Below are 25553 nucleotides of genomic sequence, written 5' to 3'. Positions count from 1 at the left end.
AGGGGTTTTAAAGGGTTACACGTGTATATTACGCGCTTAACCCTTTTAAAATCCACCCCACGGAGGACAAGCGAGCTAAAGATATGCTAACTAGAACAGAGAAGGAAGAAGGAAGAAGGAAGATATGATGCAAACTTTAAAATATCTAGCAGGCTTCAATAAAGTACCAAGAAGGGTGAGGATTGCATTTCTCCTCCCCTCTCCCCCCACACTCTGCAGCCTCCAAAATGCCCATCTCTTCTGGGGACCTACTCTGCCTGGGAATGCTGCTGAGCAGCAAGTGAAGGGGCAAAGCCACACCCCCAGCATGATGTCACTGTGGCCTGCTGCTTTCAATGGGACCTCAGCACAGGAGCATTCCAAAAGGGAATGCCCCTTTTTGTGAGTCCTTGTGCTGTGGAAGTAAGCACCAAGGAACTCAATACAGTATTTAGCCAGACAGCTCCCTACTGTAAGAACTCAGGACTGCTTGTGCCATTTTGAAATGTGGAACTGGTGGGGCAGGAGCAACTGGGGATAGCTTCTGTCCCAGTTTGGATCCCAGACGTCATGGACAAGTTGGGGAAACAAGGATGGGGGAATCTTAGGGGGTTCTGGGGGGGGGGGGGGGAAGGGGGGAGATGAGGGCTTTTTTAAAAATCAAGCGACTTAGAATGTTTTAAAGGGAAGTGTGTTTTTATTGGCTGGGGGTAGGGGGTAGGTGGGAATCCAAAGTGAAAGGCAGAAGGCAAAATCTGTCACTGATGGGATTCCTGTCGGTCGTGTATGGTGCAGGCCATTAACTCCCTTCAAGAGGTCATGACTAGAATGATCAATGCCTTGTTAACATTGCATATAGTTTCAATTTATTTAAAAAAGGTGATGGTGGCCTGGCATTATATGTTAAGGATTCCATAGAGTCATGCAGGATACAGGATACAGATTCTACCAGGAACTAACCGCATTCTGGAATCTCTATGAAAAGAAAATCAAGTGGGATTGAGAGGAGTATAGCAGCGGGGATTTACTACTGTCCAGGATTGTGAAACAGATGGTGAAATGCTAACAGAAATTAGATGGGCTACTAAGCATGGAAGCACAATAATAATGGAAGATTTCAATTACCCCAATGCTAATTGGGTGGATGTCTCATCAGGGCATGTCAGGAAGGTTAAGTTTCTACAGATTAGAAATGACTGCTTCAGGGAACAACTGGTTCTAGAACCAATGAAGGGAGGCCTACTTTTGATCTAGTTCTCTCTAGAATGATGCAAGGGGCAGTAGTAATGAAGTCATAATAATCATAAGGCAATCAAATTTGAAATAATCACTTTAAAAAAGGACACTACAACAAGATAAGGAAACTAGTTAGAAGGAAATTAAAAGCAGTTACAAGGGTTAAAAGTCTTCATAAGTCATGGAGACTGTTTAAAAATACCATCTTCAAACCTAGATAAAATGTATTCCACAAATTTAAAAAAAAGTTAGAAAAAGAACAAACAAATACCAGTATGGCTAACTGATGGTGTGAAAGAGGAACTGGATCAAATCAGTGTGAATCTGGACAGAATATTAGAGCAAAGTGGAAAATTCAATTGTAGCAAATCATCAGGACCTGATGGTATTCACCCCAGAGTTCTAAACCTCAAATATGAAATTTTAGACCTCCTACTGGTAATCTGTAACCTCTCATTCAAATATGCTTCTATCTGAGAACTGGAGGGAAATTTTCAAGTAAGCAGGGTTGGGCCTGAGTAGAACTTGGATGGGTGATCCAAATAATTATAGACCACTGAGGCTGATGTTGATGCCAGATAAAATGGTGGAAGTTATTTTTAATGTTATATGGATAAACATGGCTTAATGAAGAAAAACTAACATAAATTTAGCAAAGAGAGGCCATATCTTACGATCCTATTAGAATTCGTTGAAGGTGTGAATAAGCATGGGGATATTCAAAATTTAGATGGATTTCTAAGTTAGCCAGATAGACATATCCGGCTAACTTAGATGGGATATTCAGCAGCACAGCTGAGTTAGCCACACTGAGGAATTAGGAGATGTAACTCTTTCTCATCTGTCAGAAGTAAGATACTTGGGCATTAGTTCTGACTCCAAACTTACCTTGAAGAATCTGATTAGACAAGTGCCCAGATCTGCCTTTCATAAACTGAGACCGAAATGTGTACTTCAGCCAGGTGATCTTAGAACTGCCCAGCAATCCTTAGTGTTGACTGGTATTTGGTCTATTTGGGCCTTTCCAACGCTTTGCTGCCGGTCTGCAGCTTACAGAGAATGCAGTTACCCATCTCATCACCGATTGTGGCCCTCAGGACCAGATTACTTCGAGGCTGAGAGATCTCCATTGGTTGCCTGTTGCCTGAAGGATAAAGTTTAAAATGATCATGCTGGTCTTTAAGGCTGTAAAAAGCCAAGCAGTACTGGAGAACTATACTACCGTTGCATTTCTCTGTGAAAGCACTCTTGCCTGTGCATTGCATCTAGCTGAGGCATGCAATCGAGCCTTCTCTGTGGCTGGCTAGCCCGGCATTGTGGAATGCCTTATGTTCTGAGAAGAGACAGACTACTTGGTTTTCTGGAAAGGGTTAAGGCGTATTTCTTCTAACAAGTATTTGGTCTTGATGAAGGATGTCTGTTCTCACATTGCACTTCATCTCCATTCTACTCTTTACTCGTATGAGATGGTTTTGTTATTGATGCTTTTCACTTGGCCTGTCTTCTTTCAAATGTAAGCTTGTATTTTATGTTTACTATTACAATCTCCACTGCACATTAATACTAGTATCCCAATGTTTAAGTACAATTTCCCCTAATCAAAATGCTCACTGGTACCTGTTTTCTTTAAATTATGCTCAAGGTTGGTTTTTTTTTATTAAAATTGGAATTTGTAATATGTTTTTTTCAATAGAATATGTTAAGTGCATAATAACCACCCAGAACATACTGTCCTGCTTTATCCCACTCTGATAGCAATAATACTTAAGTTGCATCACAGGCACATATTTTTTTTTTTTTTTAAACCCCACTCACTTTCAATGAAAGAGAGCAACCTCAGACAGCACCAATAAGATCTCTTTCTTAGAGCTTCATGTGCATGCAATTCACTGCCATCACTTGGAAAAAAAACCCTTTTGATACTGATTTTGGCTTGAAGAAGCAATGGATTTGAATACTATTTGAATTTGCACCACTGTGAAATCAAATTAATTGAATTAAAATAAAGAAATTAATGCAACAGTATATTTGAAAGGGTCTTTTCCCCAGGAATAGAATAGAAATTCTTGGAAATAAATATGTAGATGTATTTTCCATTGAAAGAAAAGTTTAAGTCTAAGGAAGCTGAAGTTTGGGAAACTCAAAAGTAATGTGAGAAAATCTTTTTTTCACTTAGACAGCAGGGGATCCTGGATCAGACTTCCAGTGGCAGAATTAAAACATGCATGGGATGGAGAAGGAAGGAAGACAACCACCGTAAGGTAGGTACAACCTGGCAGACTGGGTGGACCAAGGGTCCCTTTCCATTGGTATCTGTGTTTCTTTGACATGTATCAGCAGACTTTTCCATGCAATACCTATGATTTGCAAAGATGGGACATACATCATTGGATTGTTCTATATCTGTGCCTGTAATCAAGGGTTGAAACACAGCAGGGGTGGTTCTCCAAAAAAAACAATGTTATAAGTGAAAGACCACAGAGAAAATTAGCTAAATTTACTATCAAACCTGGGTTTGATTCCCAGACCCGGCTTCTGCTCCGGACCAGCTATTGTCTCAATCAAAGCTCACAGGCAACGCCTCCTGGCGAGACTTGGTGTCCACGTTAGCCCAGTTCTGGAGAGAGCAACAGTCTGTGGCCCCTGGCCAAGGAATGTCACCGAAGGACTGGGCCAAGTTGAAAAAAGAATACAAAGAAAGGGAAAACAAATCCCCAGGTAGTTGTGAATGAGGACTCCTGTCCCCCCCTGGTTCCAATTGATGTAGGAGCCCAAACGAAGAGGAGGAAATTGCCAAGCAAAAAACAAAGAAATATTATTACTGAAGTGTCCTGCCAACTACTATTCTGCGTAAGGCCACAAAAGGAGGTCTTCTTTCTTTCCATAGCACGGCTCCAAAAATGCAGCCACTTTTATCACAGATAGTTCAAATTTGCCCTCTTAAGAGTGTTCAGGAAAAGACATTAGATTAACGTGGGCTTGCGAGCTTTATAACATCTCCATAACAGGAAAACATAGCGAAGCAAGATTTAAAAAACCCACCCTGGAGGGTTTTTTAAATCACCAGCAGCTCGGGATAGATCATACAGACATCACCGTGCAAAAATCCATACCACACTGCAGTGTACGCTGCGGCAAAGGTAATTATTCAGGGCTAATTGAGTATACACCGACCAACCACTTCAAAGTTATATATAGCGGCGACCTTAAACAGGAACACATACTGTACTGCTAACATTAAACAAGTGCCATCCTACCATGCTACCTCTGATTGTACGCAGGCAGACCACTTCATATTTATGTATCAGGTACTAAAAAAGGGGCTGATTTAACAGGAGAGCTCGCTACACTGCTGACACTGAAAAGGTGCTGATTTACTAAGGGAGTGAATGCTGCTCCAATAACACAAGAGTAATAGCTTACAATATGCTCTTTCTCTGCTCTTTCACCTCTCTTTTAGTTATTATCCCTTGGTCTCTTTTTTTTTAATTCTTTCCAACATATGGCATGTTAGATATAAAAGGGATCAATGTCCATCTGTCTGTCCATAGGCAGAATAATTCTAAAAAAAAAAAAAAACAATGGATGGAAATTCACCAAATTTGGTATACTGGAAGAAAATGTGAATATCTCGGACGAGTTTGAAAATCAAAAGTTTGGGTCGGTGTTTTCAGAAAAAGAGCCTCCAAAACCATCCCCATTACTTTCTATGGGAAACTGTTAAAATGCTGACCAGCATTCCATTCCAAAAGCCCCTCCCTCACCCTTCCAGCACTTTACCCATAGCAACAGAAGCAGATAGAAACAGAGAAAAATAACTGAAGCGACTGGTAAAGGATAGCACCAAAAGGCACTTTCAAAGTCATTCCTGCACACCTTCAAAGTACATACACAAAACACACCTGCCATACCACCTGACACTTCCCACATGCACCATACCTCTACACCCACCATATCCCCATTGCCTCACAAGCACCTCCCACATACATTCAACAAACATGTCCCACATGCAGACAAACATCACCCCTACACAGACACCTCTCACACACACTCAGACTACCAACCACACTCCCCTCACACACCAGACACAAACCTTCCACACACATCCACTCAAACACCTCCACACACATCACTCCCCCCACACACACACATACACACCAGTCCCCCAGAAACATAAACTCCCATATACACAACCACACACAGCCATAACGCAACATAAGCACAGCCATGCTGAGTCAACCCAAGGTCCATTGAGCTTGGCCAATCTGGGCCACAAGTATCTGGAAATCCCATTTAGTTGATCCATTTCGACCCCAGGAATATCTGCTGACTTTCCCAAGTCTGCCTTGCTAATAGCTGTTTATGGACTTTTCCTTCAGGAACTTGTTCATCCCTCGTTTGAACTCCGCTTTGTTGGTTTCCTTGATCACATTTTCTAGCAACAAATTACATAGCTTGATTATGCACTGAATGAAAAAAATACTTCTTACGATTTGTTTTAAACCTGCCAGCTGCTAGTTTCATGGGGTGTCCCCTATTCCTGGTGTTGTCTGAAATGGTAACTAACCATTCCCTGTTTACCCATTTCACTCCACCCATGGTTTTATAAATCTTAATAAAATGTATTTTATTTTTTATTTATTTATTTAAAAGTATTTATTACCCGCCCCCTCCTAAAGGTTCGGTCATCTGTTCTCCATGCTATGTTTAGCCTTTCTCCATAAGGAGTTTGTCCATCCCTTGTTGTCCTCCTCTAAGGGGCATCGTTAATACTGTCCCGGTCTTTGGCCGCGGGCAGAGCAAAAGAGGTCCTGTGGGGCCATCAGCATTTCCCTGCAGCCAGTGGACAAAGAAGAGGCCCTGGGGGGGCTACTGACATTTCCATCTAGCCGGCAACCATGAAAGAGGCCTTATGTGCTGACAGCATTTCCCCAAAGCCATGACTGAAGGAGAGGGAGAAGTGCAGAGAATGCCTATGGGTGTGTGACAATGAGACGGCATGTGCGCATGTGAGAGAGCGAGAGACTGCCTCTATGTTGGTGTGAAAGAGAGACTATGTGTGAAAGAAAAAGAGACTGCCTGTGGTGTGTGTGTGTGTGTGACAGAGAGTGAGAGACTGAGTGTGTGTGAGAGAGAGAAAGAAAGTGAGAAACTGTCTGTATGTGTGTGACTAAGAGAGAGTGAGCAAGAGACTGCCTCTGTGTATATGTGTGATAGAGAGAGAGAAAGACCATGAGAGAGAAGCTGCTTTTGTGTGTGTGTAAGAGAGAGTAAGAAACTGCCTGTGTGTGACTGTGAGAGAGACTGTCTATGTGTGTGAGAGTGAGACAGTGACAGAAAAATTGCCTATCTGTGTGAGGGAGTAAGCGACTGCCTGTGTGAGTGTGTGAATAAGAGAGGGAGTGAGAAACTGTGTTTGTGCATGTGTGTGTGGGAGAAAGAGGATAAAGTTTGTGCACTCCCCTCCAATCTATGACAATCTCAATCATATAAGTATAAATAATTCAAAATTTCCTAGGTATGAAGTGCAGGGGATATTTTAATTCTTATTAGTTTTAATTATTGGGTTTTATCTGATGTGTCTGCTGTTTTGACAGATTTATTCTTTTTCTTGGTACGCTTGAAGTGTACTCCTGGGGGAATTCTGCGGAGTGCAGAATTTGCGCAAAATTCTCCCTGCACAGAATTTCCATTTTCTGCGCAGAAATTCCAGTTCCAGACAGAGGGAACCTGTGTGAGGGGCAATACTGAGAGAGGGGTAGAGTGGAAGGGGTTGAGCCTAGCAGGGAAGGGGAGAGAGATTGGCGGGTGGAATTGTTGGGGGGGGCCTGAGAAGGCAAAGTGAAAGGAGACTGCCAAGGGAGCAGGGAGAGAGGATGGAAGGGGCATTCCTACAATGTACTTCTAGGGAAATTCTGCTCAAAATATTTAAAACTCTACATCTTTAAGTAATAACTTTTTTTCTATATTACATTTTAAATGAATCACTTAAAGATTGTGATGTATATTGTGTTATTTTCACCAATATAAAGTATGCAGAATGTTCAGTTTTTGTGCACAGAAGTTTTTAAAATTTTTTGTGCAGAGTTCCCCCAGGAGTATTGTATTTGATGTTTAACAAGGAATGGTGATATTTCTTATTTTCCAGTGTTGCACTGCATACTGAGTCTGGCTTGTTGCAGTTTCCAGTTTAGATTTTGTCTGCACGTTTTTATTTATACTTTATGGTCTCTGTATTCTATATTTGGCGAGAGTCTGTCTATGTTCTGCATGTATGACTGAGATGAGATATTCTGCTAGCATGTAGTTTCTGCATAGGGAAGCTAACCAATTTGGCAGTGCAGTAATAATAGGAGATTTCAATTACCCCAATATTGACTAGGTAAATGTAACATCAGGACATGCTAGAGACATAAAGTTCCTGGATGTAATAAACGACTGTTTCATGGAGCAATTGGTTAGGAACCAAGGAGAAAGGGAGCTATTTTAGATTTAATTCTTAGTGGAACACAGGATTTGGTGAGAGAGGTAACGGTGACGGGGCTACTTGGCAATAGTGATCATAACTTGATCAAATTTAAACTATAACTGGAAAGGGGGACAATAAGTAAATCTGCAGCTCTAACACTAAACTTTCAAAAGGGAAACTTTGATAAAATGAGGAAAATAGTTAGAAAAAAACTGAAAGGTGCAGCTGCAAAGGTTAAAAGTGTTCAACATGCAAGGACATTGTTTAAAAATACAATCCTAGAGGCGCAGTCCATATGTATTCCACGCATTAAGAAAGGTGGAAGGAAGGCAAAACGATTACTGGTATGGTTAAAAGGTGAGGTGAAAGAGGCTATTTTAGCCAAAAAAACATCCTTCAAAAATTGGAAGAAGGATCTATCTGAAGAAAATAGGATAAAATATAAGCATTGCCAAATTAAGTGTAAACATTGATAAGCCAGGCGAAGAGAGAATTTGAAATGAAGTTGGCCGTAGAGGTAAAAACTCATAATAAAAACTTTTTAAAGTATATCCGAAGCAAGAAACCTGTGAGGGAGTCGGTTGGACCGTTAGATGACAGAGGGGTTAAAGGGGCTCTTAGAGAAGATAAGGCCATTGCAGAAAGACTAAGGGCTGGATTTTAAAGGATTTACGCGCGGAGAGTGGCTTATGCGTCGCCGGGCCTATTTTATAAAGGCCTGGCGACGCACATAAAGCCCGGGGACACATCTAAGTCCCGGGGCTTTACTAAAGGGGTGGGGCAGGGCCAGAGGCCTCGGGCATTTGCTGCTGTGTCGGAGGATCACGTGCCGGCAGGTTGCTGGCGCATGCAACCTGCGCCTGCCTCCAGGCAGGCGCAAAAGATATTAAAAGAATTTAGGGGGGGTTAGAGTAGGGCTCCGGGGGGGGGGGGGAAGAATTAGGGGAAGGGGTGAGAAGGTTAGGTTAGGGGGAAGGAAAGTTCCCTCACAGACCGCGCATGTTATAAAATCGAGTGTACATGTATGCAGGTTTGAAAATTCACCCCTAAATGAGTTCTTTGCTTTTGTGTTTACTAATGAGAATGTTGGGGAGAAATCAGTTCCGGAGATGGTTTTCAAGGGTGATGAGTTGAACCAAATCACTGTGAACCTAGAAGATGTAGTATGCTAGATTGACAAACTAAAGAGTAGTAAATCACCTGAACCAGATGGCATGCATCCTAGGTGTTAAAAGCGAGCTCCTCTGGAGGGAGGAGCTAGCAAGCTGGTTGTGAATGACACCTCAGGAGGGAGGAGTTAGAAATCTGTTCTGAGCGAGCTCCTGGAGGGAGGAGCTAGCAATCTGTTATGGTTATACTCCTATGAAGGGGAGGAGATAGCAAGCTGTTATGGTTCCTGCTAGGGAGTTAGCATTCTGTGAGGAATCTGCTCCTGTGGTAGGAGGAGTTAGCAATCTGTTACGAATCTCCATACGGAGTTAGCAATCTGTTATAATCTATTCCTGAGGAAGAAGTTAGTAAACTGATATGCTCAGCTCCTGTAGAGGGAGTAGTAACAAACTGTAATGAATCCGTCGCTGAAGACTCCTGGTGGGGAGGGAGTAGCCATCTGTTACCAGCGGCGTGCTTAGAGAGGACACTCAGCTGTAGAGGAATGTAGATAGGTGAATCCTTGGGCCGATGGCAGATGACTGCACCCCCAGGAGGATATCCTGAGAGGGACCACCAGCTAGGCTTGAGTGCAGAGACAGACACAGATAATTATTTTATTAGACAGGTTAGTAGAACCACCAGAGGTGGCAGTAGTGAGCTGATATGCCCGGCAGGGCTGAAGTCCCTCAGGTACTGGAACCACAATCCCAGGGTTGCTGAGCTGTAGAGAAACTATAGATAGTGAGTAGACAGGGTATGCAGTGTTCATAGCCAGAACTGGATGACAAAACTCACATAAGGTTTTTAGAAAGCTCAGTAGCTGGAAAGGGTTAGGCCCTCGAGGAGCGAGTACCTGGTTCCAGGGAAAGCTCTGAGAGCGCGATGGTAATTCACAATTGTCTGTATCTGTGATAGCTTCCAGGCAGTAGAGAATCTTCAAAGCAGTGGCGTAGCCACGGGTGGGCCTGGGTGGGCAGGTGCCCACCCAACTTAGACCCAGGCCCACCCAACCGGCACCGGAACTGCAAGGCTGTCGCGGGATCCCATCCCCGCGACAGCGAACAAGAGAACCCACGCCTCGCGCGCCATCACGGCACACGTGGGGAAGCGCTGCTGCGGCCGTACGGCCAACCGGTCTTGCGCCGCGCGCAGCTTCCGCTTCCTCCCCCCAATGCAGGAAGATCAGCTGCCTCTCCTGCTGCCACCCGTTCTCCTGCTATCTTCGGGCGTCGGGCCGTACTGCCCGCCGATCTTCCTGCTTGGGGGGGGGGGAGGGAGGAAGCGGACGTTGTGCGCTGCGCTTCCGCTCCCCCCTCCCCCCCCGACAGGAAGTTCGGACGCCCGAAGATAGCAGGAGGCCGGTGGCAGCAGGAGAGGCAGCTGATCTTCCTGCTCTGGGGGAGAAAGCGGAAGCTGTGCACGTGCTTGAATGTGTATGTGTGGATGAGAATGGGAGTGTGTGTGGGTGAAAACTGGAGCCTGGGTGTGTATGTGGGTGAGAATGGAAGCTTGAATATGTGGGTGAATGGGAGCTCGAATGTGTGTATGTGTGGTTGAGAATGGGAGCCTGGGTTTGTGGGTGGGTGAGAATGGGAGCTTGAATATGTGGATAAAAATGGGTGCTTGAATGTGTGTATGTGTGGGTGAGAATAGTACCTTAAATGTGTATATGTATGGATGAGAATGGGAGCTTGAATATGTGTGGGTGAGACTGGGAGCATGGGTTTGTGGATGAGAATGGGAGTCTGGGTTTATGTGTGTGGGTGAGAATGGGTGCCTGGATGTGCGTCTGTGTGTGCACAAGAATATAAGCCTGGGGAGGGGTGAGAAAGTGAGAACTTGAATGTGAGCTTGGGGGGGGGGGGGGAGAGCATATGAGAGTGACAGCTTGAGTGTGTGAGAGGGAGTCTGTGAGAGAAAGCGGGTGTCTGTGTGTGTGTGTGTGTGTGTGTGGAAGGGAAGAAGACAGTAATAGAAGAAAGACACTGAAAAGGAATTAGGAAATGAGCTATAAGGGAAAATGGGAAAAAGACCAGGACCAACTGATTAGAAAAATACAAAGATCAAACAACAAAGGTAAAAATATATATCTATATTTTGAGATGTTAGCAATTTAAATATAAGCACAACCGCTCTCTCAAAATTTATGGACAGGTAGGAGCCGTGTATAAAATCGTAATAATAAGAAGGCTAAAGTACCACAAATCACCGTGAATTATGTTTGTATCATTAAGTAAACCTCATACTTAGGCGCAGATGTGAATGCTATGCTGCATAATTTGGCATTATTTATCAGTAAAAAAACAACTAGTAGACCTGCATGCCTACAGCCCACCCATGTTAACCTTGTGCCCACCCAAAAAATCAATTCTGGCTACGCCACTGCTTCAAAGTGTTCAGGAACATGGGCCCTTGAGGAGCGAGTACCGGTTCCTATCGGCAATCTGAAATAGAGAAAAGAGAGTGGGGCCCCCGAGGAGCGAGTACCCCTGGTAAGTCTGAGGAAGCAGAGTAGATTGGACGAATCCTTGCTAACTCAATTCGTTAGCAAATACTGAGACCTTTTATATTGGAAGCGGATGACGTCAGTTCAGGGGGACGTCCCTGAGGTTCGCGCCCTTGCTGGTACATTATTCAGAGCACGCACCCTACGTCATCTGGAAGATGGCGGATCCACAGCATCATGCCGCTCCGGGGACGCCGGAGGAAGACGGCAAGAAGATGCCGCGGCAGCAAACCGTCCATCAGGCCCGGAGGGAGTCGCCACAGTGGTAAGGAGGGCGGAGTGAGGGCGTTGAGCAGCGACGGACGCAACACTAGGGTTCTGAAGGAACTCAAAAATGAAATTTCAGATCCATTAGTTAAAATTTGTAACCTATCATTAAAATTATTCATTATATCTGAAGACTGGAGGGTGGCCAATGTAAGTCCAATATTTAAAAAGGGCACCAGGGGCGATCCGGGAAACTATAGACCAGTGAGCTTGACTTCAGTGTTGGGAAAAATAGTGGAAACTATTCTAAAGATCAAAATCACAGAGCATTTAGAAAGACATGGTTTAATGGAACACAGTCAACATGGATTTACCCAAGGGAAGTCTTGCCTCACAAATCTGCTTCATTTTTTTGAAGGGGTTAATAAACATGTGGATAAAGGTGAACCGGTAGATGTAGTGTATTTGGATTTTCAGAAGGCATTTGACAAAGTCCCTCATGAGTGGCTTCTAAGAAAACTAAAAAGTCATGGGATAGGAGGCGATGTCCTTTCGTGGATTACAAACTGGTTAAAGGACAGGAAACAGAGAGTAGGATTAAATGGTCAATTTTCACAGTGGAAAAGGGTAAACAGTGGAGTGCCTCAGGGATCTGTACTTGGACCGGTGCTTTTTAATAAATTTATAAATGATCTGGAAAGGTGTACAACGAGTGATGTGATCAGATTTGTGGATGACACAAAATTATTAATACATTGAAATTGGCAGCTCAGTGTGCTGTGGTGATCATAAAAGCAAACAGAATGTTAGGAATTTTTAGGAAGGGAATGGCAAATAAAACAATGGATGTTATAATGCCTCTATATCGCTCCATGGTGAGACCGCATCTTGAATACTGTATGCAATTCTGGTTGCCGCATCTCAAAAAAGATATAATTGCAGTAGAGAAAATGCAGAGAAGGGTGACCAAAATGATAAGGGGCATGGCTGCCCTATGGTGCCCTATGGTGCCCTATGGTGAAAGGCTAAGGAAGTTAGGACTGTTCAGTTTGGAAAAGAGATGACTGAGGGAGGATATGATAGAGGTCTACAAAATCATGAAAGGACTTGAACAAGTTCATGTAAATCGGATATTTACTCTCTCAGATAACAGAAGGACCAGGGGGCACTCCATGAAGTTAGCAAGCAGTACATTTAAAACAAATCGAAGAAAATTATTTTTCACTCAGCGCATAATTAAGCTCTGGAATTCATTGCCAGAAGATGTGTTTATGGCAGTTAGTGTAACTGGGTTTAAAAAAGGCTTGGATATGTTTCAAGAGGAAAAATCCATGAACTGCTATTCACTAATAAGCATTAGTAGCTTGGGATGTATTTAATGTTTGGATACTTGCTAGGTACATGTGACTTGGATTGGCCACTGTTGGAAACAGGATACTGGGCTTGGTCTGACCCAGTATGGCATTTCTTATGTTCTTATGTAAATGAAATAGAAAAATGACTTTTCCCATTAAATTTATGGAGCCAGACCAAAATTGCAAAAAGGGAGAAAAGATAAAAAGAAAACAGAAAATCATCAACCTTTGCATCCGACAGAATTTCTCAGTTCATCCAATATCAGTGCACTTCCTTCTCATAATATTGAAATTCCTGTACGTTGAGACCAAGAGCGTCTCCTTCATGAAAGCTCTTACAGAATCTATGGCACTTTGGTTCTGCACTGGGATTCTGTCCCAAAGTCAGTGGGGTGTGAGGTTCAGGGCAACTCGACCGTAGTAGGACCCCTCCCCCCATGAGCTACTGAAGAGCAAGAGTCCCCTGAGATGGACTGATCGATTTATTTAAGAACATTTTTGAGCCACCTTCCCGATCAAAAAGATCGCCCAAGATGATGTATTTAGTCAAATCTCATAACCAACTATACAAATAGACATCAACTTAGAAAATTAAAGCATTTAACTAAATAAACCTAGAACAAACAGCATCCTTCACATTACAGACTGATCACAGCCCAATCTCCTATCATATCAGAATGGAAACAGCCAAGTTTTTACTTTCCTGAGAAACAGCAAGTAATTAGTTTCCAACTCGATGTCAAGGGAGAGTTTTGTTCCAGAGTGCAGGTGCTGCAACTTAAACCCTTGGCTTTTTAACAGCCTCACGGGTTGGCACAGATAAAAGATCAGCCTGGGCAGAACAAACACTCTCCTGGAAGGCACACACCAGTTTAATTGATCCTTCAGGTATGAAGGACCAATTCCGTGCAACTGTTTAAAAATCAACATCAAGGACTTACCCACATCCCACAGGCAGCCAGCGTAGGCAGGGCAGCAGAGGGGAAGATTGGGTACCCTTGCACAGTTACAAATAAAACGCACAGCACAGCTACGTTCCCAACTACCCAGGAAGACCCATTAAGGAGACCGCTGCAATAGTCCAGGCATGATTTGACGAATGACTGAACCACTGGCTGGAAAGTTCTCTTATTCAATAAAGGCCGCAGTCAGTGTACCACGCGAAGCTTGAAATAAACTGACTGAACCAACCGGGGGTCAAGCCTCCTGCCAGAGAATCAGCCATAGGCAGTGGAATAACACTGCCAGGCCCAATATCAATTGAAGAATTAGGGGTTGGGCAGGCGGCACTGTACTTACCCACCCAGCACAGATATTTCCGCCCATAGGCTGCTGAGAAATCATGTTAGATGTTGGGGGAAACCACAACACTCCAATTAGCCCTCGCCCTAAGGGTGCTGGTGAGACTGGACTTAAACCATATTATAACAGGTTTTACAAACACAATGGGGGCAGATAGAAAAAATTGCTCCAATGAATTATTCTGCACTTCTTTTCTCATTTGTTTTTTGCTTTTGACTTAGAGATTGGATTTAGGAAACGTCATGCAGGGCTGACTAGACCCACCGAATGTCTCTACAGAGGAACATTCTGGTAAGGGGAGTCTGCTTTGGGGGTATATTGAAAGTAGGAGGGGCAGGAGGGTGCATCCTCCGCAGGGTGGGTTAAAGAGAGTGACTCTATAAAAGGGTGACTCCATGAGTTGCAAAATGAAGAGAAGAGAGACACATCTTGGAGGGAGCCTGGGGAGGGTAAGCAAGGGGGCTTCACGGGATTCATCGGAGAGGAGCGTCCTTTCCTGCACGTTAACCCAAGAAGACCCACATCTTAGACACCAAGGAAACGATTTTTCCAGTTAAACCCATTATCTGCGAGTACCTTCGGGAAGGAGAGGAAGAGTCTCTGGGATTTCAGTGGGGCTTGAAGACCTAGAAGCCTTGTTGGGAGTAGCGAGGAAATCCTGTCTGCTTTTTGAACTTGACTTAAGGAGTGTAAGGACCTGTACCTGGGTTGTTTTTTTTTTGGGGGGGGGGGGGGGGTTGTGATTTTGGAATTCAAGAAACGTTTTCCTGTTTTTGATTTTAATAACCTGGACGCTGTCTGTTTTCATACCTGTTGAATTTTTGATTCTCTACAATAAAATCCATTTTCTTTTGGAATACAGTGCTTGCAGTGTGCACTGTTCATTCTGACGGGCCATACAGGCTAAGCCTGCCCCTGTCACAGAATAAAGGTCCCCACCAAACCTGCAAAGAACAGATCTGTGCTCAGTGGGGCTTCAAAGTATGTCCCGATTGTAAAGGGTGGGGGAGGGGAGGCTTACAGTCGCTTCCGAAATTGGAATAAATCTTTCCAGTTTGAGAGTCAGATTTTATCTTGATCTGTCTCCATTATGCAAAGGAGAACAAAGAAGTTTCTAACATTTTAAACAAAGTGCAGTTGACTTTTGTGCTGACTTTGCACTGAGGTGTCTGGCCAGGTGCAGGAGGAAATTGAAGCACTGTGTTTGTTTGTTTGTTTTCTGAGACCCAGAAGAGTCTCCTTCATTTATTCAGAAAAAAGGGTCATCATAGTAACATAAACATAGTAATGACGGCAGAAAAGGACCAGCTAGTCCATCCAGTCTGCCCAGCAAGTTTCTTACTGACTAGTATCTGCCGCTCTGTGCAGTTACCCCCTTGCCTTATGATAAGAGTTGTAATATTTACAATCAAAACCAAGCAACTATCAAACCCTTAACAAATTACTGCTAGCAACAATTTTACGGGGTGAGGAGCCTTCTTGATAATTCAGACAATGCTGCTTGACATTCTTTGCTTTGGGACTTGGCCATAGAAGCCGTCCTGTGCTTTTTCCCTTATGTCTGTGTGTCCCCAGACTGTAAAAGTCAGGACTCATGTTGATTGTTGTCTGTATCCAATTCCCCTTTTTATTACTCCCCCCCCCCCCATGAAGCGGGCAGCGATGTTGCAGTTGTGCCAAAAGCATCAAGGTTATTGGCTGAGGGTAGTAATCCCCATGCCTTCTGTTAAGGGTGGTAACTGCCGCTCCATGCAGGTTACCCCCATGCACTCTTTCCCTCATTTCCATCCTCTACTCTTTAGGGATCCACAGTGTTTATCCCATGCCCCTTTGAATTCTTTGACTGCTTTTGTCTTCACCTCCTCCTTCAGAAAGGCATTCCAAGTATCCACCACCATCTCTGTGAAGAAATATTTCCTGACGTTGGTTGTAAGTCATCCCCACTGGAGTTTTATTTCATGACCCCTGGTTCTACTGGTTTCTTTCCTCCGGAAAAGGTTCAAAGTGTGTGCATCATTAAAACTTTTCAGGTACCTGAAGGTCTGTATCAAATCTCCCCTGCACCTCCTCTCTTCCAGGGTATACATATTTAGATCTTTCAGCCTCTCCTCATAAGTCTTTCCATACAGACCCCACATCCCTTCTCTGGACCACCTCCATCTTGTCTCTATCCTTTTTGAGATACGGTCTCCAGAACTGAACACAGTGCTCCACATGAGGCCTCATCAAGAACCTGTACAAGGCATCATCACCTCTTTTTTTCCTGCTGGTTATTCCTCTCTCTATGTAACCCAACATTCTTCTGGCTTAAGCTATCACCTTGTCACATTGCTTTGCCATCTTCAGATTTCCAGATATTATTATCCCAAAATCTCTTTCTTTGTCCATGCACATCAGTGTTTCAACCCCCATCATATACAGCTCTTTTGGATTAACACACCCTAGATGCATGACTCTGCACGTCTTGGCATTGAATCCCAGCTGCCAAATCTTCAACCAACAAGCTGTAAGTGATACCTTTTTAAGGGACCCACTAATACATTTATGACAAGTTTTTGAGTGTTATCCTCCCTTCATCAGGTCAGTAAGGAAACAACATAGTTACACTGGGTTTAAATAGCACAAATTCAGCTATTGCTACTGCTACTACCACTATCCTTTCCAATGTGCTACTAGACATACACAGGACTGCATAGATTACATAAGAGACAGGCATGGAGCTTAAAATTTAGGCAGGATAAACTTACATGACAAATAAGAGTCTACAGGAAATGTATTTATTATAGAGAAATATTTTAGATTTAACAAATGCTAGGTCTTAGGATGCCTGCATATGGTATTACAGCTCAGTAAATGGAAGAGTTTGGATGGAATGGAGATCTTGACAGAGATGACTAAAACAGTAAAATGTTTCAATTCAAAGGGCCTACAGCTGACAATGGATAAGAAAGCCAATGTCCTTGGTAAGTCCCTTGCGTGTATTTCAAAGTGTGTGATCATCTGAATTTCAGATGATTCCCTTTAAGTACCCTGATTTTGAGGTCATTAAGGGAGTGATCATCCTTGGAAAAATGCTCACTGACTGAGCTATCATTCTCTTCTTCACTGTAATGTTTTTGGCTGTTTCATTCACATATTTTGCATTGGATCATAGAGAAGCATGAATGTGAGCCCTTCATGTTACATGTTTCCCCCGTCCGTAATTGTGGTGTCCTGTGATGTGTGCTGGCACAACTCATACTGTGCTGTTTTGCAGGCTTTTGTGCCATTTACTTCTGTTTGGTTTGCTGATTGGCACTCACTCCTTCTAAGATTTTGCTTCAGGTTGTTGGTTGCTGGAAGGCTAGAACTGGGGCAGCAGGGAATATTTCTTTCAGTGATTCACCCTCCGGTAGTAGCAGCTGTAAGTCTTTTTATGATTTTCCTTAGGTTTTCTAGTTCCTGCTTGTACATTACTACAAGTGTTGCTCACTTCATTCCTTGTATTGTAGTCAGGGCCAGCGGAAGGTGACTCATGGGCCCTCTCTCCCACCAGCCCCCGGGCGCATTCCTCATCCTCTCTCCAATCCCCACCCCCAAGAACATTCCACTTCTTCTAACCCCCACCCCAACCCTACCCAGCCCCAGGGGTATTGCTCCTCCTTTCTCCTCCTCCTCCCCTAGCTAGCTCCAGGCATATTCCTCTTCCTCCATCTCTCAGGGCTGGTGGAAGCACCAGCAGACTAGGCAACCCCTTAGAGCATGGGATGGCAGCGGCAGAACTGGACTGGGCTGGCACTGACTAGGACCTGAATCTTGCCAAAGAGGTGGGAGCTTGCCACTGTGTTCCCTGGCACTTTCTCTGCCTCTCTCATCATGGTCACATCATAATAAATTACCGTTGAATATGTCTAAAATGGAATTTGTCATAATCCAACGATCTTATACCTTGAAAGCTTATCCATCGATTTCTTTGGGAAGTTGTTCTTTCAATATTTCTGATTAGGTTAAAAGTTTAGGAATACTGGTTGATTCTCACCTTCCTTTTAAGCCCCAGACAAAATCTGTTATTAGATCTGGATTTTTCAAGCTTCGAGTGATTGCAGGTTTAAAGCATTTACTTTTTGCCTCAGATTTTCAAACTGTTCTCCAAGCAGTAATTTTTCCAGTGATTGATTACTGTAATAGTCTCTGTCTTGGTTTGCCAGCCTCTCCATTGCAACCTTTGCAATTATTGTTAAATTCTGCCGCTCGTTTAATTTCTGATACAAAACGGAATCAGCATATATAACCCCTGTTCTTGTAAATTTAGAATGGTTACCAATCAATCCAGAAATTGTTTATAGGGTGGGCATGATGGTAGTCAAGTTGTTAAATCCAAATACATGATCATGGGCCAAATGCGTTGTGAAAAGTATATAAACCATCTGGCCAACTGCGTTCATCTCAGTGTGGACTGCTTGATGTACCATCAGTCAGACTTGTTCGCTTGACGTCTACTAGAGAATCAGCCTTTTCTGTGGCAGCACCGTCCCTATGGCATTCCTTGCTGGCTGAGTTAAGATTCAATCTTAGCAGTAAAACTTTTAGAACTGGTCTTAAGTCTTTTCTTCTGCAGCAGATCTCTTGAATTTATTGATCCGCGATTTATGTGTAGGCAAGATGCTGATATGTGAAGTTGTAATATATCTATCACTTAGAGGGCTTAGTATACATATGTATTTTTTTTTTTAATGTTTTTTATATGTACATATTCTTATCTTTATGTATGGTTTATTGTACATCACTTTGGCCTTTTTGTGTGAAGCGATTAACAAATCCTATTAAATGAAATGAAATGCTGGCTGTCTCTCATGGTAATGGCTTTCAGTAGTGCCGCAATCTGGCTTCTCTTCCAAGTTCATGAAACCATTCACCATGTCAGCATACCCTGGGTCCTGGGGGGGGGGGGGGGAGAGGGACTTGGTCTGGGGGGGAGAGAGAAAGAGGAATACTCCTGCTGGGGCTGGAGGGGGAGAGGAACAAGAATATTCCTGGGGCTGGGAAGGAGATGGGGAAAGGAAGACGAATGCTCCTGGAACTGAGGGAGGGGGTGGAGAAGGGAGAAAGAGGAATGCTACTGAGTCTGGGGGGGGGGGGGGGGGGGGGGATGTGTGAGAGAGAGAGGAAGAGGAGAGAGGAATATTCCCTGGGGCTGGGGAGGGCAAGAGTGCTCCTGGAGCTGTAGAGAGAAAGGAAGACAAATGCTCCTTGGACTGGGAGGGGGTGGAGAAGGGAGGAAGAATACTCTTGGGGCTGGGGGGGGGGGGGGTCCAAAGAGGGTTGTTGGAAGAACTAGGCGGAATGGGTGGTCACCTGAAGACCACATGTGGTAGCAGGGCAACAAGACCCAAGTGTCTTTTATTGCAGGGTCTTCTGTTTGGCACCACATCTACTCTTCACGTTGTGATATTTTTACCTTAGAATGTCCTTTTCATGTAAAAGCTGTTATTATAAATGCATACATTTTAATTTGGTGTTCGGAGGTCGGGGGGGGGGGGGGGAGGGAAGGCACAAGGCTATAAGGTTTACCTAGGGCACCTCTACCCTTGCACCACTCTGCATATCTGTAGACCTAGTGGGAGTATGTAGTAATTAGTAATTACTTGCTTCACTTAGTACTGTTTTTAATAATTTCATTTTTTGTAGCCTTTCTCCTCCTTATTTGGGGACTTCTACTCTTCAATGTATACACTAAATTGTATAAGTCTGTGAAAAAGTCAATAAATAATTTCTTTAAAACCAGCATGGAATGCACAATGAAATTATTTATTTATTTTACATTTATAATCCTCTTAAACTAAACGGATTTACAAGACTCCTCAATCTCAGCAGAACAAAACTCACAAAATATCTAAATCTGCAAGAGGGCCAGGGACCAGACCGTGTTTTAAAGGGAAACTCGGGCTGTGCTTGTATCCTTTAGGGCAGGGGTGGGCAATTCCAGTCCTCGAGGGCCACAAACCTGTCGAGGTTTTAGGATATCCTAATGAATATGCATGACATAGATTTGCATACAACTGAGGCAGACTGCATGCAAATCTCTCTCATGCATATTCATTAGGGATATCCTGAAAACCAGACTGGTTTGTGGCCCTCGAGGACCGGAACTGCCCACCCCTGCTTTAGGGGTTCACGCCATTCTGTGTCCAAAGAGACAGGCTGATCCAGACCTTAGTGCATGCAGGGATATGTAGTCCAGGTGTAACCAATAGCCATTTCTCAGTTACCAGTAAGCCCTGGGCAAGTCCTTTTCCCAGCAGAATAATGCAGGTCAGTAAGGGGGAGGATACCATTGAAATGCAGCCCTTCCCTTTGAGGGGTCTGGAATGGCCGTTCCCTGAGAGGGTTTTTAAGCAGCTCCCTGGAGGGAGTCATTGGGAAGACCTTTATGGGTTTTGTGAAGTTAGGAGGTAGATGGAGCTTTGTTTTTCAGGCCCAGCCTGTGGAATCTGAGCAGGGTGGGGAGAGTTTCCATCCAGTCTCCTCACTAGCTGGTTGGGCTATCCCTCTGGATATATTTTCATGGGTTTTACAATGTTCTTGGTAGGAGGCCCTGGGGAAACCCTGTGCACCTCCTGGATTCAGGGATTGGGGAACCCTGTTTTTTGGGGGGAGCTGCCTGGGTAAGGGAAGACCCGCCCCTCTCCCTCTCAGTGAGGACTGAGTAGGTGGTGACCCGGTGCCAGGACCTTCCAGTGTTAAATTGCTTTACAAGGGAAGAAACTTTGTTTTGAGACTCAGGAGGAAGCCTTTGGCTGCCCCTTCCTACCTGAAAGAAGCATCAGGAGCGGCTGTTCCAGAGGGATTCCTCCCATCAGGGATCCAAGTAATCCGATCAAGAATACGGTCCTTAGAACCGTCAGAGAGAACTTCAGACATCATCCAGGACGCCCATTCGGAGCCTTGATCCCTGGGGGGAGAGAGAGGATTTGCAACTCTCTGTGCCAAGACTGTTTTACCTGTTTTCATCCAGGGAGAGAAGGGATCCCAGTCACCTAAAAAGGGATACTTTCTCTACCCAAGGCCTTCACTTTTCCACACCCAGGAGGGTGGAGATAACCTGGAACACTGAGAGAAAATAGCTTGCACAGACTGAGAGAAGGAAGTGCAATCAAGTTCATCTTATCTATGGAGCTAAAGACAGACAGGCCGAGGCAATTTAGTGCGGACGGCTTTACACGCGCTTGGATGCGCATTTTGGACACGTGTCCAGAACTCCTCATGCAATAAGGGCATTAGCGCTTCCAAAATGTGCATCCAAACCAGCCTGTAGCTAATAGCACTCATCACATGTAAATTCATGTTGATGAGGCTATTAGCTATCACCCCAATGCAAAAAAAGAAAATATGCTCCCGATGCATACATCTTTACTCTCAAGAATTAACGCCTGCCCCGGAGCAGGTGTTAAAATTAAAGGAGCCCCAAAAGTTAACAAAAAGCAGATATTAAGTCAAAGAACAAACAAAAAAAAGGAAGCTGGGGAAAAAATAATTTAAAAAAAAATGTGGCCAGCGGTCAGGTTAGGAAAACGGACGCTCAATTAACAAGCATCCATTTTCCTAAGCCGTGGCCGTGATGCCGAGGAAGCACTAGGGGTGCACAATTTTCCCTGGCTCCTCCTTTTTGCCATGGCAGCCTATTTAAATATTAAAGTGGGCGCCTGGGAGAGGTGGATTGACAGGCATTAACAGAGTGGGCACTCGATTATGAGCACCTTTTTTAACGCATGCCAACGTTGCATTCAGCCTTAGAGTGAATTGGGCTTCTGCACTATTTACCATCCAATAGTAAACTTTGATTTGGACACCACCTCGGAGTCTGGAGGGGTTGGGAAGAAAAGAGGCAGTCTCTACAGCCAGCCAGGGTCCCTTCCCCGAAGAGACTATACGTTCTTTTATGGCCCCCACCCGTGCAGCATAGGCACACCGAGCTGGGGTTGGGTTACACATGCAGCGCAGTGTGCGCCAGGGAGAGGAGGAGTAAAACTTAAATCCGGATAGGCCTGTCTCTTTGGACCCGCCAGCAGACTGTCCCGTCTCCCCCCGTAGCACAATCTTGTCCTTTATGAGAATTGGTGCCTGCGCCTTTAATGAAGGAAGCAGCCGCTCCGCTGCTCTCTGCGCCGCTTCAGCTGAAGAAGGACCCTCCCACGCTGGGCGCCGGCGAGCTAGCGCTGTGCTGCCACCGTCCCTGCTCCTCCAGGCTGCCCCGACCCCCATGGACCGGCGGAGGGCGAGGGAAGACGGAGGAAGGGGACGCTCCTCCCCCACCCCGGCTCCATAAGTGCCCGGAGGAGCCGGATCCAGCAGCTGCTGCAGCACATCTGGAGGACTAGTGCAAGAATCCGAGCCCCAGCGCTTGCCTGGCATCGGCCGCAGCCGCCTCCTTTCTGCCTGCCGAGGGAGGTAGAGAGACGGCAGGAGCAGAGTCCCCACCTCCGGGACGCCGAAGGCCAGCGGGGCGCAGCTCGGCATCCAAAGAAAGAAAGGGAGGCGCGCAAACCACCGCCCCGAAAGCGAACACAGATTCAAGGTGACATCGCGGAGAGCCTGCAATTCCTTGTTTAGGAAACCGGGGGGAAATAAACCTGGAAAGTAAAAGTATTGGCCTAGGACGGCAGCCAGCAGCTCCCCCTGCTGGAATTATCCGGGGAGGAGGGGGGAGAGGCGCTCGTTTCCGACTTTGATTTATTTACTAAACCCCCCCCCCAGATGTTTAGCTACAGTTTCCTCGCCAGATGCCTGATATTATCATGAAGCGTAGATGGACCGGTGCTGGTAATCTAGGAGCGCTGTCCTTCCATTTCCAAGGAAGGAAGAAGAGGTCTTAACCCTTCTTTTGCCCGTTTTGAGCATGGGTACCGTCGGTGGAGGGCTTAGCGGCGCAGAGAGAGGAAGGGGCAGCCGGAAAACCTGAGCGCGCCCCCGCCCCGATCCGCCGGGCTGAGGTCCCCCTGTTTCCGCTTCTGGATTACGCGTCTGCCTGCCTCTCGAGTTCTTTGTTTGCGCGAGTATTCCTGGCGGAACGGAAGCGTGAGAGTGGCTTTAGGGCGAGCCGCATCCCCCCCCCTGGCCGTGGGATGCTGCCTGGCTGCTGCCTCGCCTCACTTTTCTTCTTCGTCTTGAGCCGCGGAGGCTGGCGAGGCTTGGCGTGCAGGGAGATGAGTCGGGGTCTCGTGGCGAGCGCTGGCCACGGGCAAGCTAGCGCAGAAAAGACACCGTGGCCGGTGCTGAAAGCGAACGCCTAAGAAGTGCCCAGGACAGTCCCACAGCCTCGCTCCCTCCCCTCCCCCCATCGATGGGCAGCGTTTGGGGCACTGGTGCCAGTTCCGCCCCTCGCCTTCTCCGCTGAAATGGTTGCCCGGAGAAGCTCTTGCACCGTCTCCGTGGAAAGCAGCGGGCTGTGATCTCCCTCACCGCCGGCGCAGGAGCGGCTTCCGGCTCTTCACAGGTACCCGTTCCATCTTAAGCTTTACCAAACTGCTGGGTGGGTTTTGCAGGCCGGCGAGGGAAGAGGCAAGGCGCCCCTTAGGGGTGGGCTGGAGAGGAGACGTGTGGGGGTCCGCTATGTCCTTTTAACATGTGATGAGGGTGCAAGACAAGAGTGAACTTGCGAACCTGCCGGGAATCAGATTGAATTTTTAGTTGCAGTGCCTGTTGGGGAACGCCTATGTTCAGAACAAAACGACGACTTGGCTGCTAACAATAAAAATGACTTAATTTTTCTAGTGCACGGTAGTGAAGGTTTTACTGCGGAGCTCAGATTACTGGGGTTTCTAGCAATTAGGACAGAACAGATCGAGGCTACAGAGAACCAAAGAGTGTGGTTTTACAGTCTTGATAAATTAGATTCTCTGTGGGAGGTGACTTTTAAGTCTGCAGTGTTTTCTCTACTACTACTACTACTACTACTACTACCTCCTCTAGCCCATAAGCCTCCATCTCCCTGAAAGTACAGGATGAAAAAAAGAGGGAGACAGAAGGAGATGGGGACTGGGGAGAGAGAGAGAGGAGGGATAGGGAAGGAGAGATAAGAGGATAGAGGGAGGGCTGGGAAGGGCCCAGGGAGAAAGAAGAGAAGGAAGGAGTGATAGAGGACTGAGGATGAGAGAGGCGTGGGAAGAGACGGGAGGGAGAGAGAGTGATAGATGAGAGGAGATGGAGAGAGCACGCTGACACTATAACTCAAGGATCCTGGTTATAAATCGCCTTGCAGAGCAGTTGTTGTGATGCGGAATCAGCATTACATGGAGCACCTTCACAAGCTGATCAGACAAAGGATTCTGGTCCCACCTTTCAGTGGCTTTTTATTGATTCAGTCTCCAGCGGTTAGAGCTCGCCTCTCCGTGTCTGTGCACAGGCTCCTTGCTTATTTATGGATGGAAAACACTGAGGGGGAGAAAACTGGAACAGCTGAGGCAAACTCAAGCTTTTGGGTCTTATTGGCACTCACACGGCAAGTACGCCCATTTGTGGAGAAATTCGTAGTGCTCTCATTGAGTCTCAGTTCTTCTGCCCCAGATCTAGTGCTACAGAATCAGATGTTATCCCTACAACTTGAGAAAGAGAAGAGAGCTCCTGCACACTGTTTTTTGAAGGTTTATGGCACTTGGTTGGTATTCTACAGACCTCCTCCCCCTATTCTTTACCACTTTAGTCACTGTAAACACTGGGTGATGATTGCCCACCAGTGGGTAGGTGTCCCAAAGGTTGAAATGGATGTCAGCGGCATGACTGGAACCGTGGAGTCTGCCCTTTGAAATTTTCTCATAGGAAGATCCTGTGGACTGTAGCTGTTGCAGACCCTGTTCTCTTCTGTTCCTCCCTACACATCAGCCCTTATTTCTTATTGTTCCTGGAAGGCCCGCACCCTATGGGACTTAACTCCCACCTGCCCTCTCTGGAGCTCTCCTCCTTTGGGACCAGTGCCACAACTCTCCTGAAATTGCTCCATATTTTGTTTTCTTTTCAGGTCAAACAAGTCCTTTTTCTTGAAATCCCTTGCCCCTATCCTCATCGCTTGTGTGTCACCCTTTCTTTCCCTTTAATAGTAAGCTCTTTGGAGCAGGGAACTCCCTTGCTTATTGCACCTGTATCTCCGTGTGGACACACTGCCCACATGCAGGGCTGTGGAGATGCTCCAGAGGGAAATAAAACGATGCTGCTGTTGAGCTGTGAGAAGGGTGAGCCACCCGTGGTCTCTCTTCTGCCGCAGGCCACGGTCTCCCGGCCCACTGTCGAGGCCTGATTCTGTGGGTTGGAAGGTGAGGGGGACCTAGATGAAGAAATTCTCCTGGGTGATAGTGAAGGAAAGCCCAGGGCAGAT

At 45.5% G+C, this 25553-nt stretch overlaps 1 protein-coding gene across 2 annotated transcripts in view; it reads left to right on the top strand.

Annotated features, from left to right (window-relative positions):
* The first annotated feature begins 22186 nt into the window (after nucleotides 1-22186).
* The window catches only part of LOC115073228 (leucine-rich repeat and fibronectin type III domain-containing protein 1-like protein), a 203654-nt gene continuing 200287 nt past the window's right edge, over nucleotides 22187-25553 (top strand). Inside the window, exon 1 of one of the 2 annotated variants that reach the window (XM_029571498.1) lies at nucleotides 22187-23678. The gene's annotated coding sequence lies outside the window, so the exon portion shown is untranslated. The remainder of the gene's footprint in view (nucleotides 23679-25553) is intronic. The other variant, XM_029571496.1, reaches the window with a different exon arrangement.

This window comes from Rhinatrema bivittatum, chromosome 11, assembly GCF_901001135.1.
Source record: "Rhinatrema bivittatum chromosome 11, aRhiBiv1.1, whole genome shotgun sequence".
Taxonomy (NCBI): domain Eukaryota; kingdom Metazoa; phylum Chordata; class Amphibia; order Gymnophiona; family Rhinatrematidae; genus Rhinatrema; species Rhinatrema bivittatum.
The sequence above is the reverse complement of the archived record's forward strand: the minus strand, read 5'-3'. Positions and strand labels throughout refer to the sequence as shown.